The 12,787-nt window shown below is 40.1% G+C and overlaps 1 long non-coding RNA gene across 2 annotated transcripts in view; it reads right to left on the reverse strand.

The window, feature by feature from the left end:
• Positions 1 to 12,787, reverse strand: part of LOC139031249 (uncharacterized) — a 251,906-nt gene that overhangs the window by 45,941 nt on the left and 193,178 nt on the right. For both annotated transcript variants that reach the window (XR_011483717.1, XR_011483718.1), the window contains exon 4: positions 986 to 1,118. This is a non-coding gene — a long non-coding RNA (uncharacterized lncRNA). The remainder of the gene's footprint in view (positions 1 to 985; positions 1,119 to 12,787) is intronic.

Raw genomic sequence — 12,787 nt, forward strand, 5'->3', positions numbered from 1 at the left:
TCCAGCAAAGCACTTAAACAGATGGTTTTTATATTTTTAATCCAGCTTTTTACTCGTTTCATTCAGCAGTGTTGTTTATTTAGTGTCTGCCCTGCTGAAATCAAAGTCCTGAATTGCTTTCTAAAATGGATTCTCAAAGACTTGTTTATAAATAATATAACTCTTGGATTTGTGAAGTTATACATTTAGGAATACTTTCTAAATCTGTCTTAAATTTCCCTGTCTTTTAATTTGTTTTAAAAAACATTATCAGGTGGCCTCCATAATCAACCCAAACCAACATTGTTGAAGTTGGTTCTGTTTTAAGAATTTGTTCTTTAAATTAAAATATTGAGCACATGTCCTATATTGAGAGACTTGATAAGGACTCAAATACATGTCAACTCTCTTCATTTTGGTGGATAACCATTTGAGAAAATGAAAACTTACCTTATATTCATGCATATGTGATGCTCTTACACAAACACCCATTAGAAATCTACAGTGTAAGTCTATATAGGTCTCAGTGTCTAAGAGCCTTGAGTTTCTTGAGGCTAAGAGGTGTCTTATTTATTTCTGTGTCTCTAACACCCAGCATCATAGCTGGCCTTTGCATCCAGCATGCTTATGAAATAATAGAATGAAATAATTGGTTGCCTTTGAAGTGTTTTTTTTTTCTTCTTCCCACTGTATTTCTATATTCTTGCCTATTTCATGTTATTCTTCATCAGTTTGGCCATAGTTGAAACCAGAATTTCCATCTGCTTGGGGAATTATGTGCTTCCTCTATGCATAAACTTGAGAGAAAACCAAGGGAGGTAGTAAAAGATGCATCTATCTTGGCTGACTATAACTTTTCTCTTTGTGTCAACAGAGGTAGAATAATTTACTGTTATCACATTCTGTAAAGCCCCTGCTTCCTTTCCATTCCTCATTGGGGTCCATGTTTCAGGGATAAACAACATTTACAAGATCACTTACTGAGGGCAGTAAGTCCCACACTCACCTTAGTGTCTAGTTGAGGCCAATTAAAATGCCTTGCAAGGCTGGTTGTATTATTCTCATTTCTGGCATAGCTCAGAGGGTGGCCCATAGTAGTCAGTCATGGTTTAGAATAAATAAATGAATCCACATGCACTCTGAGAAAGAGAGAGAGCGAAGATGAATTAGGTTCAAACTTCCTGGCAACGCCGCTGAAAAAATTTAATCTCAGTACCATTGTAGAAAATCATATTGAGTGCAAGCAAGCAGTTTTATTCTTGCCTTCATTAGGGCCAATAATAATAATACTGATAACGATAATAATAATAATGTTTTTGAATGTTTATGATCCATGTGCTAGGAAATGGCCCAAGCATCTGGAATATGTTACCAGTTGGGTTCTCCAGAAGCAGATGCAAAGATAGAGCTTTGCATACAAGATGTTTGCTAGGGATCAAAACTGTGAAAAAAGGAGGAGAAAGCAGGACAGCTAAGTGGAAGAAGATTCCCACGCAATTTTTATCCAGCCTGGTGGGGAATTCTAAGGTGGGTATTGACTATCATGCATACTGCATTACACTCAAACAGCCTGGCCTTTATACATAGGGTTGAATATTTGCTAGATTCTTAAAACCTCATGTTGGAGTAGACCATACATCTTCTTACTTGAGTCAAATGCTAAGGCTTAGACTTTTCAGTGAGAACACTTACCCTACTACCCTACAAGAACTGTCTTGTATCATTTTTGCACATGCAGACACAGATGATGATTCAAGTTGGCATTTGAGGGGAAAAAAATGCTAAAAATAAATAAGTCAAAAGAAACATTTAAAGGGGGGGGGGAATATGTGTCCACAATTTCAATCAGAATGACACAATTTCTAAATTGTTTACTTCTGCTTATTCTTCGTTATTCCCCAAATAAGCATTGAGTACCAGTTCTATCCATTTCTTACTCTGAGTGCTGAGAATGTCATGGAGAATAAAAGGAACAAAGCCCTGTCCTCAGGGATCTTATTTTCTGGTGTGGAGGGTAGATGTTGAACAGTTATAAGATGGATAAATTTGACTAAAATCTTAAGTCCTTACTGTGGCCTATGAGGCCTCATGGGGTCTGGTCCTGATCTATCATTTTACCTTATCTCTAGCCTTCCTCCTTGCTCTTACCAAGGGCTTCCTTGGTGGCTCAGATGGTAAAGAATCCGCCTTCAATGCAGGAGACCTGGCTTCAATCCCTGGGTCGGGAAGATTCTCTGGAGAAGGGAATGGCAACCCACTCCAGTATTCTTGCCTGGAGAATCCCATGGACAGAGGAGCCTGGTGGGCTACAGTCCATGGGGTCGCAAAGATTTGCACTTGACCGAGCGACTCACATCCTCCTACTGGCACAGCCATGGTCAGTCTTACTTAGTCTTTGTATCTGCTGCTTCCTCTGCTCTCATTCCACATCATCACTGGATGGATCTTTCTTATTATTTGGGCCTCAGCTCAACCATCAATGCCTGGAGAATACTTCCTTGACCACACTGTCTCTTTGCCCATTTTTAGGTATTTGTGGCTTTTTTTATTTTTAATATGGCTGCACTGGGTCTTAGTTGCGGCATGCAAGATCTTTCGGTGCGGTGCAGGGGCTTCTCCCTAGTTATGGCACACAGGCTCTAGAGCATGCATGTCCAGTGGTTGCAGTGCAAGGGCTCTCTAGCTGTGGAGCTTAGGTTTAGGGGCCCCGTGGCATGTGGGATCTTAGTTCCCAGGCCAGGGATTGAACCCGTGTCCCATGCATTGAAAGGTGGACTCTAAATCACTGGACCATCAGGGTAGTCCCTGGGTATTCATTGTTATACAAAGCTAGTTTCTTTGTTTATAAAACTTCTTGAGAACAGAGGCTCTGACCATTTGATTCATGCTTGTATCCCCAATACCTAAAAAAATGCCTGGCACATGTAGGCACACAATACATTCTTAATGAATGAAGGAAAGAATGAATGACTGCAGTGCTATAAGCTACAAGAATTCTTAGAAGTGTCAACTACCTAATTAGAGATCAGGTACATACAGGACATATGTACATATGATCTTTTTCTTCAAGTCAACTATAAATTCCTCAAAGGCAGAGAATCTTACATTCTCTTAATCTTATTAGATTAAGTTTTAAATTCAGTGTTTTAAATTCTGAAGGTACTTACTAAAACTATTCAACTTCAGATTCTGGACAGAATCTGAACTTTTGAACCCTTCCATGGTTGTGCTTATCATTTTGTTGTTGTTCAGTTGCTAAGTTGTGTCCGAATCTGTGACCCCAGGATTGTAGTACGTGAGGCTTCCCTGTCCTTCATTATCTCCCGGACTTTGCCCAAAGTCATGTGTATTGATTTGGTGATGCCATCATACTTTATGCCAAATTTTCAGTTGTATATCTGTGTCCTTTGTCAATGAACCTTTTGAATCTTACTCCACTGTGTATCACACAGTAGAGTGAATGAATAAATGAATGCCTTTCAAGACTTCCTTTTCCTAGTAATGGGCAAATGCCTTCCAAGACTTCCTTTTCCTAGCCTCTTTGCCAAGGAAGTCAGCCATCATTATACCAAGTAAATAGAGTGCAGTAGCTAGGAGATGCTTAGTAAAGTTATTGAGAGAATAAATTCTGCAGTCTGGTGTGGCGTAGAGAATAAGTACAATGCATCTACAGTGAATGGCTCGTGATGCTATATTTCAGTGACAGGGGAGGAACTCTGGGCTCTAGTCTGGCTCAACAGCAGAGCTTCCATGTGACTCCAAACATTCTCATGCCTCTGTGCTTCTCAGTTTTCCCATCTGTGAAATTATGTGGCTGAGAGCTGATATGTCTAGATCATGCGGGTTCCAATCTTGGTTCCACCATTACTGGCACCTGTAAGCCTTGGGCAATTGTAACTAGTCTGATTTCCAGGGTTCTCGTTTCTAAAGGGAGAAATAATAGTCCTCACCTTCTAAGGTTGTTGCCAGGAATAGAGTGCAAAATGTAAGGGGATGCCAAACACTCAGCAGTCAAGATAAATAATGGTTTAATACCATAGTTTAAAAACCAAAAGTAATGCAAAAATTTATTATGAACATTTTCAATAAGGATATTATCAGTAATAGTGCTGTTTTGGAGTCTGAGGCAAAAAGAAAAAGGATTAAATGAGACCCTGCTTGTAAGGTATTTAGCACAAAGCCTTCTACTATAGTCAGTACACAATAGATGTAAACCAGTATTACTAAATAATCTCCAAGGTTTCCTCTAGTTATAAAATTGCTTAGCTACCAATTCCCCTCACAGTTTGGAGTCTTTTTAAAAAATGGCAACTACACTGAATTAATTTTATGCAAAAATAATGTAGGGTTGGCATAATGCTTACCATACTTCTATAAAAATGTAGAATTAGTATTGGAGAAAAATAAAATAAACCACACTTCTTAACTTCTATGTGCACTTAGGATACAGTTAAATATGTTGAACTGTGAAAATAATTTCAGAACAAAGGTAAGTCTATATGCAGAATCACAGTCCAACTAAGCAAAAACAGCCTGCAATTGCTCATGATCACATAAGTATCCATCCACCTACTCAAGAAATTCATATTTTTTATAATTTTATGTATTTTTATTTATTTATTTATTTATTTATTTTTCATGATCAATGTGGCTGATTTATTTCATTTACTATCATGCTTCATAGTCTGTCACTTTTTTTTTCATTTATTTTTATTAGTTGGAGGCTAATTACTTTACAATATTGTAGTGGTTTTTGTCATACATTGACATGAATCAGCCATGGATTTACATGTATTCCCCATCCCGGTCCCCCCTCCCACCTCCCTCTCCACCCGATTCCTCTGGGTCTTCCCAGTGCACAAGGCCCGAGCACTTGTCTCATGCATCCAGCCTGGGCTGGTGATCTGTTTCAGCCTAGATAATATACATGTTTCAATGCTGTTCTCTTGAAACATCCCACCCTCGCCTTCTCCCACAGAGTCCAAAATTCTGTTCTGTACATCTGTGTCTCTTTTTCTGATTTGCATATAGGGTTATCGTTACCATCTTTCTAAATTCCATATATATGTGTTAGTATACTGTATTGGTCTTTATCTTTCTGGCTTACTTCACTCTGTATAATGGGCTCCAGTTTCATCCATCTCATTAGAACTGATTCAAATGAGTTCTTTTTAACGGCTGAGTAATATTCCATGGTGTATATGTACCACAGCTTTCTTATCCATTCATCTGTTGATGGGCATCTAGGTTGCTTCCATGTCCTGGCTATCATAAACAGTGCTGCAATGGACATTGGGGTGCACGTGTCTCTTTCAGATCTGGTTTCCTCAGTGTGTATGCCCAGAAGTGGGATGGCTGGGTCATATGGCAGTTCTAATTCCAGTTTTTTAAGAAATCTCCACACTGTTCTCCATAGCGGCTGTTTGCATTCCCACCAACAGTGTAAGAGGGTTCCCTTTTCTCCACACCCTCTCCAGCATTTATTGCTTGTAGACTTTTGGATAGCAGCCATCCTGACTGGCGTGTGTGTATTTTTATTTTTTATTTTTGGCTGTACTGGGTCTTCTTTGCTGCATGGGCTTTTCCCTGCTTGTGGAGAGCAGGGACTGGGGCCTCTCATTGTGGTGGCTTCTTTAGTCGCAGCTCCTGGGCTCGAGAGCACAAGGTTGTGGTGCACAGGCTTAGTTGCCCAGCAGCATGCGGAATCTTCCCAGATCAGAGTTCGAATCTGAGTCTCTTCCATTGGCAGGCGGATTCTTTCCCACTGAGCCACCAGGGAAGCCCAGAAATTCATATTGAAGGCCTGCTGTGTTAAATTACACTGATCTAGAAGCTGGACACACGAAGCTAAAAAGAGGTGTAGATCCTGCTCTTGTTACACTCTGATGGGGAGAGACGACTTGCCTGAGAAGACAGGGAGTTTGTATCACATGTCAAATGCAACCTAACAGTGCAAAGATTTATAATGGGAAATTATTTCCGTAAGAACTATTGTTGAAACACATCTAGATACATGCTCAGAGCCTTACCACTCAACACTTTTTTATCCATTAACACTGACCTAAAACACATTTTAAAAACACTTAAAAGCCATTATGTAAATACTGAAGGAATAATAAAACACTGTGTGCAATCATTTGCACCTTAAAATGTTGAGCTTTGGCTTGGTCGAGGAATTTTAGGGGTACAGTTAGACGTTGCATAAAATACCATGGACATAAAAAGTATATCCTTCATTGTGAGGAGTGATGAGGGGAGAGGAGCATGAGAGTAACGGTTGTCCAGAGCCACTTTTTCTACCTCTACATCAACTTTGCATCTGTAGTGGGGAGGGGAGATGCACATGGGGTGAGAAGGAGCAAGTTTAGTGAAGGGCCAAGAGAAGAAGGTCTGTTCTCCTTTATATCCTTCTTACAGAAAATGGAGAAGGGATAAAGCATCTACTGCCTTGTATGCCCAGTTTTAGAGCCGTGTGTTAGAAATCTTCCGGAGCTTGTGATGAGATGGGGCGGTGGGGATGGGAAGAAACATATGGGATAAAGTCTGAGAAATCTGGAGAGCTGAGGCTCACTCTTAGCTGTTTCCATTGTATACAGTCAATTTATCAGGAGAACTGTCTTCCTGGTGTATCAAATTCTCCTTTTTATTTCACAGTCACAAAAGCTAATATGACCAGGGACAAACAGAGAGGTGCCTACTGAGCCTATTGTTCATCTCCTCCTGGTTTCGGAAGCTGAGTTTAAACACTCTAATTTCTGTGCTTGAGAATCTGACATGAATGACCCCTTGTGTTCTGGTGCCTGTAATTGATTTTACATTATGCTAGCTGAAATAGTATGATCTAAGCATGTGGTTGATTAGTTTAAGCTACACCCTGGGGGCAGTCAGTCTCTGATTGGGAATGTGTTCCAGAGATGGCCAGTTTGCATTTCTTCATAAGACCGCACTCCAGATGAATTTAATCACAAGTGCTTTAACTATATTTATCCTTGACCAATACCAAAGGTCTCATTAATTAGTATAACAATGTTAGAAGTGGGTCTTCACTAGTAAAATGACTGGTGCTCAAGATTTGTAGATTGGCTAAAATATTTTAGAGACATTTCTCAATCTTACATGAAGAAGACTTACAACTCTAGTGAGTCTTTTATCCTTCAACTTTCAAAATGATGCCTGTGGTTTGACTCTAATATGGTCCTATCTCCATTCACTGAGTGAGATGATTCTGTTTGCCTGATGATTCTAGGAAGCTTACTGAATCTTTCCTCAAGAACGTTGTGTTTATCTCAAGAGAATTTGTCATGCAAAGAATGATTGGAACACATTAAAGAACAGAGAGCAGGGATGTTATCAAGCATAGAGATTATTTGACTGTTTTGTGCCTCTTTGCTGATAAATACTTATCTAATAAATGTCTGTGGGATCGAACTTAGTACTGGATATATCTTTATTGCAGCAAGGTTTGGGGGAGGCAGTTTATGGTTACCTACCTCTAACTATTAAAAGACATACTGAAGCAACCTAAATGTCCACCGACAGATAAAGAGATAAAGAAGATGTGGTATATATACAATATAATATTACTCAGCCATAAAAAGGAAGGAAATTGGGTCACTTGTAGTGATATGGATGGACCTAGTATCTATCATACAGAGTGAAGTCAGAAAGAGAAAAACAGATACTGTATATTAATGCATATGTAAGGAATATAGAAAGATGGTACAGATGAGCCTGTATGTGGGGAGCAGTAGAGATATAGACGTAGAGAATGGACACGTGGACACAGTGGGGGAAGGAGAGGGTAAATTGGTGGAGCAGGATTGACATATATGCATTACTATGTGTAAAACAGATATCTAGTGGGAACCTGTTATATAGCAAAGGGAGCTCAGCTCGAAGCTCCGCGAAGACCTAGAAGAATGTGATAGCAGAGGTAGGGAGGTACAAGAAAGAGGAAATGTGTCCACATAGATGATTCACTTCCTTGTACAGCAGAAACAAACACCCCAGTGTAGGGCAATTATACTCCAATTAAAAAATTACCTACTTTTTTTGCATATAGGGTGATCGTTACCATCTTTCTAAATTCCATATATATGTGTTAGAAGTAGGTGGCATTTGAGCTGGTTCTTAAAGAGTTGCCAGGGTCTGGATACACACTTAAATTTGTTCCACCTTATGAAGAATAATGGTAAGAGGTATGGAGTTATAGTGAATTTTTCAAAAGGACCATTCAAGACAGTCACATATAAAACAGAGTGACTCCTCATTTCTCTATGGGGGGAAATATGTTGTGAAAATCAAGGTAGTGGGGAGAGATATGGATGGGATTCACACTTATTAAGGCTAGCAAATTTAAGATGAGGCTGACAGAAAGGAAATTAGGCAATGTGGAGGGAAAAGGCAATTAAAGTGTATGGAAAGGACTTTTAGTTGCATATGAGCATGTAGGGTATTTTTGAAAAAAATGGGATTTGCTAACAAGTAAGGAGGGGGTGAAATTAATAAAGCTTTGGTAAGTGGCTAAGGCATTAAACCCCATTTTTTCTGTTCAAATCTAATAAGACTAATCAAAAAGAAAAATTGGTAAAATTAAGAAAAATTGCACAAGGAGTAAGTACACAATAATGAGACTCTTTTACTTACTTTATGTACAAGTGTAAATTGGAAAAAAAACCTTTTACGTAGAGAAATTTGGCAATGTGTCAATCCGATTATGACACAGTAACCAACAGTCGAAATGACGGTGGTTTGAAACAACACATTTACCTCTCAGTGATTCTATGTGTTCTTGGTGAGGCAGCTGAGGTTCTGTCCCACACTGTCCTCACTACAGGACTCAGGCTGGTGAAGCAGCTACTGTCTGGAACATTGCTGGTCACTGTGGCAGGAGATAAAGGATGCCCGCAAGGCTTCAAACTGGCAATAGAGTGGTGATGACACGTGTCCCTTGCACTCACAGTTTACTGATCAAGTCACATAGCCCTTCTACTGGCTAAGGGACCAGGAGGTGCAGACCCATGAGGCCTTGGAAGGCAGAAAGCTGGAAATATTCTGGGAGTGAAACAGATGACTGCCTTGGGTCATAACTACTAAAATTAAAAATGGACACAACAGTTCCATTTTTGAGATTCCACTGAGAAAACACTCCCATAGAAACTCAAACCTTTGTGTTCAAGAATGTTCCTTTCAGCACTGAGAGCCTAATTTGAAAGCCTAAATAACTGTCAATAGTGGAATGATTAAGCCAGTGATGGATGCACTGGTATTCTACAATGTATTAAAAATTTGAAGATAGATGTCCCAGGGAACTTCCCTAGTGGTCCCAGTGGTTAAGAATCTACCTTGCAATACAGGGGATGCTGGGGTGATCCCTGGCTGGGAAACTAAGATCCCACATGCTGCAGAGCAACTAAGCCCCAGTACCAAAAATACCAAGGCTGCCTGCTGCAACTAGAGAGTTGAGGCATTGCAAAGAACGGTCCTGCGAGCCCTGACTAAGACCCGATGGGGCCAAAATAGAGATAGATGTCCCAGATAAATTAACTGACAATTTTTTAAACACACACAAAGAATGATACCATCCACATTAAAAATCAGATGCTATGTTGAAAAATTATGACCACATTGGCAGAGGAATGATAATGTAAGGCTGTAACTATCAAGAATACTAACGTAGCTACTGTTTCCTGAGCATTCCCTGCAGTCAGGCACTGTACTATGGGTTAAACTGCACAAGTATGATTCACATCTGTGGTAATAGGAATTATCACTCCTATTTTACAAATGGAGACTTAAGATTCAGAGAAGTTAAGTGACTTGTCTGAGTTCACGAAGATAAGGAGTTATGCTGCTAAAGCCCCAGTTTGTCTGAGAATAATGGCTGCCTCTGGGGTTGGGAGTTACTGGTGGGACAGAGAAGGGAAAAATTTTACGTTCTATTTTATGAAGGTGAGCGCTTCCCTGGTGCCTCTGATGGTAAAGAATCTGCCTGCAATGCAGGAGACCCAGATTTAATCCCTATGTCTGGAAGATCCCCTGGAGAAGGGAATAGCAACCTATGCCACTATTCTTGCCTAGAGAATTCCATGGACCTGGTGGGCTACAGGCCATGGGGTCACAAAGAGTTGGACATGACTGAGCAACTAATACTTCTATCAAGTTTAATGAGCTTGCATTTGTTTTTCTTACAACAAGCTGGTATTCCGTTTGCAAAAATAATTTTAAAATATACCTTTTTGGAAAGAAAAACACAAAGTGATTTAAACAAAGGGAAAAAAATCGAAAACTATGTAGATATGATGGTGATTGCTGTATATAGTAAGTAGAAGTTGAGGATTGTTGGGGAAAAAAAATCTACAAATATACCAAAAACCTGTCCAAGTATTTGAGTCACAGTGCAAGTGGGAGGGTAATCACATGTCAAGCTGACTGAATGTTTAAAATGAAGGCAGGGTAAGGAGCCTGGTGAGAGATGCTGTGGGTAGGGGTCTCTCAGTGAGGCAGGGAGGACTGTAGAGTGGACTTGAAATTTCTGACAGCCTCCTGGAGAAAACTGTGAAGGCCATCTTGACAATTCTGCAAACACAGAGGACGATGGATTTCTGAAAACAAGCAGCAGGTTTCACAGGAAATAACTCATGTTGGGCAGTTTGACAGCCCTTTAAAAATGGAATTATTAGGTTAGTGAATAAAAGAGCCATTATGATCCTTAGCATTTGGAGCTCAGCAGGACTGTCTTAAGAACCCCTCCCATATAATTTTTTCAAATGGGCTCCTGCTGGGGACACAGGCATGGATTCAGAGACAGAAGATAGTTATTTACACACTCAAGGATGCAAAAGGTATATGTATAAGGATGCTCATCACAGCACTGCATGTAATAGGGAAAAATGGAAATGATCTAGATGTCACCAGCTGGGGATCTGGTCAAAGTATTTTGGAGTACCCATGGAATGGGCTATTGTTTAAATCAGCAGATGACAATCTATGGCCCATAGACCAAATCTGCCTCAGGAATTAAGAAAGATTTTTTTGTAGTTTTAAATGGTTAAAAAATTAAAAGAAGAAATATATTTCATGACACGTGAAAATCATATGAAATTCAAATCACTATGTTCATTCATAAAGATTTTTTGGAACATAGCCAAGCCAATCCATCAATGTATTGTTGCTGACTGGCTTCAACCCTTCCATGACAGAGTTGAGTACAATATTAATAGTTCAGCAGGAACTGGGTAGCCCATAAAGCTTAAAATATTTACTATCAAGACCTTTAAAGAAAATGTTTACTGACTGCTGGTCTAGAATAGATCACTAAACAAGATTCTTATGAACAGCAGATTCATTTTAATCCCCTGTCCTTCCTAAACTGCCTGCTTTCTTTTCAATTGTGGGTTTTTTTCCTAGTATTCTTTGACCTGGATTATTTATTTTTTTAAATTTAGTTATTTTTATTTATTTTCAGTTGGAGGATAATTGTTTTACAGTATTGTGTTACTTTCTGCCACATGTCAACATGAATCAGCCATAGCTATACATATGTCCCCTCCTTCTTGAACCCCTCTCTCACCCCCATGATCTGGCTTATTTCTTGCTTTGTTTTGTGTTTTCATTTGTTTCTTCTATCTCTGTCTTAATAGCTGCTGCAGATTATTCATATTCCAAAAGCAAAAAAAAAAATTTGTTTGTATTAGCCCAGTAATACCTAATCATTACAAAAGAAAAAAATCAAATTGTCTCAAGTATACAAGATATTGATGTCAGTTTCAGCCACTGGACTGGAAACTCCCCTACAACAATGACCATATTCTGCAGGAAGTACAGGGCCTGGCACATAACAAGGCCTCAGTAAAGACTTTTGAATGAATTACTGTATGAATGAATGAATGACAGTTTCATATGTATATACATGAGATCACATGCAGCATATTGTCTTCAGCCTGCTTTCTTTCTATGTGATGGTACATGGGAGATTACACTGGATGTGCAACGAGAGGGCATATTTTCCTTTCTTCTTGTCAGCGGAGTACACACTCCTCTTCATGGGAGCCAAAGCCCTTGTAGTAACTTGCCTCTGCACGGCTCAGAGGAAGCCTCAGGCAGGCAGAGTGGATCACAGTCATGAAGCAATGCTTCAGCTCATCTGCTTTGGGGGTGCCACACAGGCAGGGACCCAGGAGAACTGTCATGGGGCATTTCCTGGGCCCCCTAACTTAGTAGAGTAAGTGAATTTTTGTGGCATGAGCAGAAACCTTGTTGCTCTCCTCCCTGCCTATCCTCCCTTTCTTGTTTTTATTTTCTGACTTGCTACTCTGTCCTTCCTTTCGGTCCCTTACTTTCTCCTAAGATGCTGGGCATGTAGGTGAGTTGTGTACGTGTGTGTGTTCAGTCGCTCAGTCGTGTCCAATTCTTTGGCACTCCATGGACCGTGGCCCACCAGGCTCCTCTGTCCATAGATTTTCCAGGCAAGAATACTGAAGTGGGTTGCTACTTCCTACTCCAGGGACTCCTCCTGACCCAGGGAAGAATCCATGTCTCCTGCATTGACAGGCAGATTCTTTACCACTGCACCACCTGCGAAGGCCCTGTATGTGAATTAGTAACATGCATTTCAGTCAAGTGGGACTGTGCACTGTGTCTTTCTAGAGTTAGACTGGGGCTTCTCTCATAGCTCAGTTGGTAAAGAATCCACCTTCAATGCAGGAGACCCTGGTTCGATTCCTGGGTTGGGAAGATCCGCTGGAGAAGGGATAGGCTACCCACTCCAGTATTTTTGGACTTCTCTTGTGGCTCAACTGGTAAAGAA

This window comes from Odocoileus virginianus, chromosome 26 (genome assembly GCF_023699985.2).
Source record: "Odocoileus virginianus isolate 20LAN1187 ecotype Illinois chromosome 26, Ovbor_1.2, whole genome shotgun sequence".
NCBI lineage: Eukaryota > Metazoa > Chordata > Mammalia > Artiodactyla > Cervidae > Odocoileus > Odocoileus virginianus.